We start from the raw sequence: 6,680 nt of genomic DNA, 5'->3' as shown, positions 1-6,680 counted from the left end.
TTTGGTGACTAAAGTGGCTAGTGACCAGTGTTGGTAACATAGTATGATAGTATTCGCATGGAGTGATTGCTACTTTTACAATATGTTTTTTCATAGAACCATTCAAATATTCTGTAAAAAAAGTCTTTCATGAATCTAATAAACAAGAAATGGATGAAAGATGAATTCCAGAGATAATAACTACTGACCCATCAGTGTGATACCTTAATCTCCCGAGCAGAATCTATATTAATCATTCTTTCTCTGATGGATAGTTTGACTGTATCCTAGGTGGGAAATGCAGGGGACTTCATAACATTGTCTCTTTACTATTGCCTTGTATGAAAAACTTGAAAAAGGAAGAAAAATTATTTTAGGGATAATTGCATTCCTCACTCTTATTTTTTTTTGGGGGGGGATATAATTTAAATCTTCATTTATATTTCCAGGATATGAAACCTTGAGTGCAAAGTCTAGATATGGACTATATTAGGTAAAAAGCACATTTCAAAGGCCATGAGTAATAGGCAATGCTTTTCCTCCTTGAATAAGCACATCATTATTAACCTCTCTCCTGACTTTTCCATCACAAGTGCATCCCAACCAGTGATAAACATTGTTTAATGTTTATTCGGCTTTGGGTTGTTGTTTTTTTACAATGTATAAAATTTGAGTGCTACAGGGAAATTAAAAAACATATTCCAAGAACAAAAGAATAAAACACTCAGAATCCCATAAAGGGACTCAGTGGGGCTGGCGCTGTGGTATGGCTGCCTTTGGTGCTGGCATCCCATATGAGTGCTGGTTCGAGTTCCTGCTCCACCTTCCAATCCAGCTTTCTGCTATGGCCTGAGAAAGCAGTAGAAGATGGCCCAAGTCCTTGGGCACTTGCACTCATGTGGGAGACCTGGAAGAAGCTCCTGGCTCCTGGCTTCAGGAGCTCCAGCTGTTGCGGCCAACTTGGGAGTGTACTAGCGGATGGAAGACCTCTCTCTTTCTGCCTCTCCTTCTCCCTCTGTGTAACTCATTTCAAGTAAATAAATAAATCTTTAAAAAAAAAAGGAACCCAGCAACTATCACAATCTTTATTGATCCTTTTCTAGTTTTCATTGTGATGCATGTTTTATGATAAAGCTTTACTGATGTTGCATGTACAATATTGTGTCATATCTTATTCACTTATAACAAATATTTTAGTTTCTTATATTCATAACTATAACTTACAACATAATTTTAATGGATGTATAATATGCAGTCAAGTGATTGTGCTATAATGGGACTATTTCTTATTTCTGACCACTTGTATGGTTACCCACATTTAACCCATTTTAAGATCACTGTGTTTCTCCTAAAATAGGAGGTCATTTGATATCACTATGTTTCAGCTGAAACATCAGGCCAAACACTAACATACACCACAATCTATGGTACTAAGCAATTCACATTTTTTTAAAGATCTATTTATTTATTTGAAAGGTAGATTTACAGAGAAGCAGAGGCAGAGAGAAACAGAGAGAGGTCTTCCATCCGCTGGTTCACTCCCCAAATGGCCACAATGGCCGAAGTTGGGCCGATTTGAACCAGGAACCTAGAGACTCTTTTGGGTCTACCACATGGGTGCAAGGGCACAAGAACCCAGGCCATCTTCCACTGCTTTTCCAGGCCACAGCAGAGAGCTAGATCAGAAGTGGAGCAGCCAGGACTCTAACTGGTGCCCATATGGGATGCTACAACCACAGATGGTGGCTTTACTAGCTGCACCACAGCAGCAACCTCAATTCACATTTTCAGACAATTTCAAGTTTCTATTCAATATCTGATTATGACACTGGGCACATTTAGGCATATTATCAGCCACAAAAGGATACTTCCTCTGCTTCACTAAGACCTGTGTCTCTTTTTCCCTTTGCTCAGGTATTCCTGAATTACTTCTGTGCCAGAGTATCTGGATCTTCATTACATCTATTTGTTAACATGATGGTTGATTATTTATATCCACTAACTTCAAATATACAATAAATACTGCAGAAGTTAATTCTTAGGGTGCTGAGATATACTTTAGAATTTAAAGCAGTCATCCTCAGACATGGACAGTTAAGAGTCTTCCTAAAATGATTTGACCAAATTCACTAGGTGAGATACAGTCTGTAAAAGGAGATAGAGCAAATCTTTTAGAACTTTAAGATGAAATAAACTTTATTGAGATGGTGATGTGGGAAATGAAGAACTATTCACATCATGGCAAAATATAAAAGCACATAATAGCCCATAATGTGTTATAGTACAGATATATTTCATTGCCTAAAGCAAAATATAACATTAGGAATAGCTTGTACGTGTACTTCTTCTGGAATGTAGTCTGTATTACTAAGTGAAGCTTGGAGAATCATGTAAGTATAATGTCAAATATACTAGTTAAGATGTACCTGGTATGACTCTTAACATTGCTCCTAATGTAGGTAGCAGTGTTTTAATCCTGTGCAACTCTCTCAACATCTTAGAGACTTAGGAGAGAGGTGAGTTTAATCATTCTTTTTCAGTTCTGAGATGATATAACATTCCAAGAGACAAAATTATTCATTTATTTAAGATGCATATACCTTTAAATATAAGGGAGTGCTTTAATGGATTTATATATTTTAATGTAATAATCGGGAAAATTTTTCAATTAGCAATAATCGCACCTCAGATAAACCTCATTGGCTATGATACTGCCACTGCGCAAAGCTATTTAATGCATTTATTATGTCAATTATCTAGTGTAAGTGATTTGAAGTTCTTGAAATCTTGGTGAGAATTATTTTAAATAAATGCTCCCTTTGCACTTTGTTTTTTTTTTTCTGCATATATCTGAGGTATTAGATACATATCATGTATAGTTAAACTTTACTCAGTGTTAACTATTTAAAGCTTAATTATACACTTAAAATTAAATGCATAAGACATAGGTAGGTGTTTGGCTTAGCAGTTAAGAAGTTGCTTCGGAAGCCAGTATTCTCATGTAAGAGTGACTTGGTTCAAGCTGGAATTCTGCTCCTTATTCTAGTGTCTTGCTAATGAATACCCATGGAGGCAGTGGGTGATGACTCCAGTGTATGGACTCCTGACTCCCATATGGGAGACCTAAATTGGATTCTGGGCTCCTGGTTTTGGCCTGTCCCAGCTCTAGCTGTTGGGGTCATTTAGGAAATGAACTAGCTAATGAAAGATCTCTGCTCTGTCTTTCAAATCAAAGCATACAGATAAAAATTAAGCAAAACAAACGGGCAAAGGATTAAACAAATCCTTTACCAATGAAAATATGGAAAGATATGATAAGATACTTAGCACCAATAATCTAATCATTGGAGAAATAAAAAATGAAACCACAGTGAGATGAAACCACACCATATTAGAATGGAAAAAATTGAAGAGTCCGACCATGTTTTAAAGATTTACATGTATTTTTTGAATGCCAGAGTTACAAAGAGGTAGAGAGAAAAGAGAGAGAGAGAGAGAATGTTCCATCTGCTGGTTCATGCCCCAAATGGGCACAATAGCTGGGGTTGTGCCATGCCAACTCCAGGAGTCTGGAACTCCTTCTAGGTTTCCCACATGGACCATCTTCCACCCTTTTCCCACGGGTATTAGCCAGGACCTGGATTGAAAGTTTAACAGCTGGGACTCAATCTGTACCCACATGGGATGAAACAATGTTAACCCTTAGGAGGAACTGGAATTCTCATACACTGATGGTGGAGATATAAAATGGTTCAGACACTTTGGAAAAGGCTTGGAAATGTATTAAAATATTTAGCACACACTTGCCAGATGATCTAGCCATTCCACTCGTAAGTATTTATCCAGGACAGGTAGAGGCATATGTCCATACTAGACTTGTATATAAATGGCCAAAACAACATTATGTGTAATCATGACATCCATTTAATCAATTGATGAACATGTAAGCAAACTCTGGTATGCACACACACATTCATATATATATACACACACATTCATATATATATATATACACATTCACATATATATTTGAATAACATGTAGCACAAAAGCAGAAGGAACTATTTTTTAAATATATTAATTTTTTATTTGAAAGGCAGAGTTAGAGAAAGGGAGCAGCAGAGAGAGAGAGAGAGAGAGAGATCTTCCATCACTAGTTCACTCACCAAAATGGCTGCAACAGCTGGAGCTGGGCCAGACCCAAGCCAAGAGGAGACCAGAGCTTCTTCTGGGTCTCCCACATGAATGCAGAGACCCAAGGACTTGGGCTATCTGCTGCTTCTTTCCCAGGTGTGTTAGCAGGGAGCTGAATTGGAAGTGGAGCAGCTGGGACTCGAACTCGAGCCCATATGGGATGCTGACACTGCAGGTGGAAACTTAACCAACTATGTCATAGCACTTGCCCCAAGAAGAAACTATTAATATATATCATAACATGGATGTCATTTGAACTGATGGTGCTAATTGTAACAGTCAAGAACATTATTCCATTTATATAAAATGCAATAGAAAATGCCAGTGAATCCTCAGAAACTTGCTAGAAAGCTGATCAGAGGTTTGGGAATCAAGGAAAGGAGTTGATTATGGAGGGGAAGGTAGAAGGTATTACAAAGGAATATATAAAAAATTTTTGGAGATAATGTACATTATTTCTTGTTCATATAAATAATGTCAGAACACAAAGTTCTGTAAATATTTGCAATTATGCTTTTTATTATTTATTTATATTTGACAGGCAGAGTTAGACAGTGAGAGAGACAGAGAGAAAGGTCTTTCTTCCGTTGGTTCACCCCCTAAATGGTTGCTAAGGCTGGTGCGCTTGCTGATCTGAAGCCAGGAGGCAGGTGCTTCCTCCTGGTCTCCCATGTGGGTGCAGGGCCCAAGCATTTGGGCCATCCTCCACTGCCTTCCGAGGCCACAGCAGAGAGCTGGACTGGAAAAGGATCAACCGGGACAGAATCTGGCGCCCCAACTGGGACTAGAACCCAGGGTGCTGGCGCCGCAGGTGGAGGATTAGCCAAGTGAGCCGCGGCGCTGGCCACAATTATACCTTTATAAAATTTAATAAAAATAAATTTTATGTGGCTGGTGCTGTGGCATAGTAGGTTAAACCTCCTCCTGTGGTGCTTGCATGCCATATGGGCACTAGCTTGTGTCCTGGCTGCTGTACTTTGGATCCAGCGCTCTGCTATGGCCTGGGAAAGCAGAAGACAACCCAAGAGCTTGGGACCCTGCACCCACGTGGGAGACCCAGAAGATGCTTCTGGCTCCTGGCTTCAGATCAGCTCAGCTCCAGAAACTGCAGTCATTTGGGGAGTGAACTCCCAGATAGAAGACCTTTTTCTCTGTCCCTCACTCTGTCTATAACTCTATGTCTCAAATAAATAAAAATTTTAAAGTATATATATATATATATGTATATATCTTATTTAAAAATGTAAAAAAACCCATAATTTAGAACTTAAATGGCAAAATCCTTGCAATATCATTAGTGAAAAATACACATTGGTAAAAAACTATATAAAATAATAGTATTCTATAACAACATGCCCACATATGCATGTAAATGAATTATTAACTTAAAGTAAATGAAAAAAATTGAACCTTAAAGTATAATGTAAAGGAGTAGTCATTGAGGAATAGCAGTTTAAGCTACCATATGGGACAGCCCATCCCATAACCCAGTGCCTGATTCAAGTCGCTGCTACTCCAGTGCTTCTTATCTAGCTTTTTGTTAATGTTCCTTGGAGACAGCTGATGGAGGCCCAAAGACCTGGATTTGCACAGCCCACATGGAAATCTTGAATGGAGTTCCTGGTTCCTGAATTGGACCTGTTCTGGCCCTGACTGTTGTGGGCATGTGAGGCATGAACTAGCAGATGGAATTTTGCTCAACCTTTCGATCGCTACCTCTCTCTCTCTGTCACTTTACCTTACAGATAAATAAATAAATCTTGAACAATATAAATGTAGAGCAAAATGGTATAACAGAATGGGTAAGACAGAAAGAAGCAGAAATAAACCTATTGAATTAGCATTATGCTTTATTATGAATTGGAAAGGAGCAAACCCACTTCATTATTCTTCTATTTGGTTTATCATAATTTGGTGTGTGAGTATTTTAACTGCGTCTGCACAAGGTCAAATTATATTGCTTATGGTCTCTAGAATTCAGGAAGTTTTAATTGCACATTGGAAAACAAATATGTTTATGCTTTGCAATGTGTGTAGTGCTTAAATGGCAAAGAAAACATCTGGGGTGGTATAAAATGGGAGGTATGGCTACAAAACATTAATTAGCTGTCATTTTTCATTATCATAAGTTTGAATGACTTTCAGAAGACCACAGTATCTGTCCTCATTTGGACACTGAAATTTAAATATTTTAGGTCCATTTCAGTATCATTCTGACACTTTTTGTCTTATTAAAAATTTTTTGTACTGTGAAGAACAATGAAGAAAAAAGTAAGAATGATCGGAAGTTTGTTTGCAAACGTCACTTTCCTTTTACCAGTGAATATTTTATTCTAGTTGTGAAAGCTGTTAATAATGAAGTTTTCCAAGTTGGTTTTTATTATATTATAAGATATATCACACCGGGCAGGCGCTGTGGCTCACTTGGTTAATCCTCCGCCTCTGGTGCCGGCATCCCATATAGGCACTGGATTCTGTCCCGGTTGCTCCTATTCCAGTCCAGCTCT

The 6,680-nt window shown here is 38.1% G+C and overlaps 1 pseudogene; it reads right to left on the bottom strand.

Annotated features, from left to right (window-relative positions):
* Positions 1–2,556: 2,556 nt before the first annotated feature.
* Positions 2,557–2,708, bottom strand: LOC133772137 (U4 spliceosomal RNA; annotated as a pseudogene).
* Between the last annotated feature and the right edge of the window lie 3,972 nt (positions 2,709–6,680).

Source organism: Lepus europaeus, chromosome 12 (genome assembly GCF_033115175.1).
Source record: "Lepus europaeus isolate LE1 chromosome 12, mLepTim1.pri, whole genome shotgun sequence".
In the NCBI taxonomy this organism is placed as follows: domain Eukaryota; kingdom Metazoa; phylum Chordata; class Mammalia; order Lagomorpha; family Leporidae; genus Lepus; species Lepus europaeus.
The sequence above is the reverse complement of the archived record's forward strand: the minus strand, read 5'-3'. Positions and strand labels throughout refer to the sequence as shown.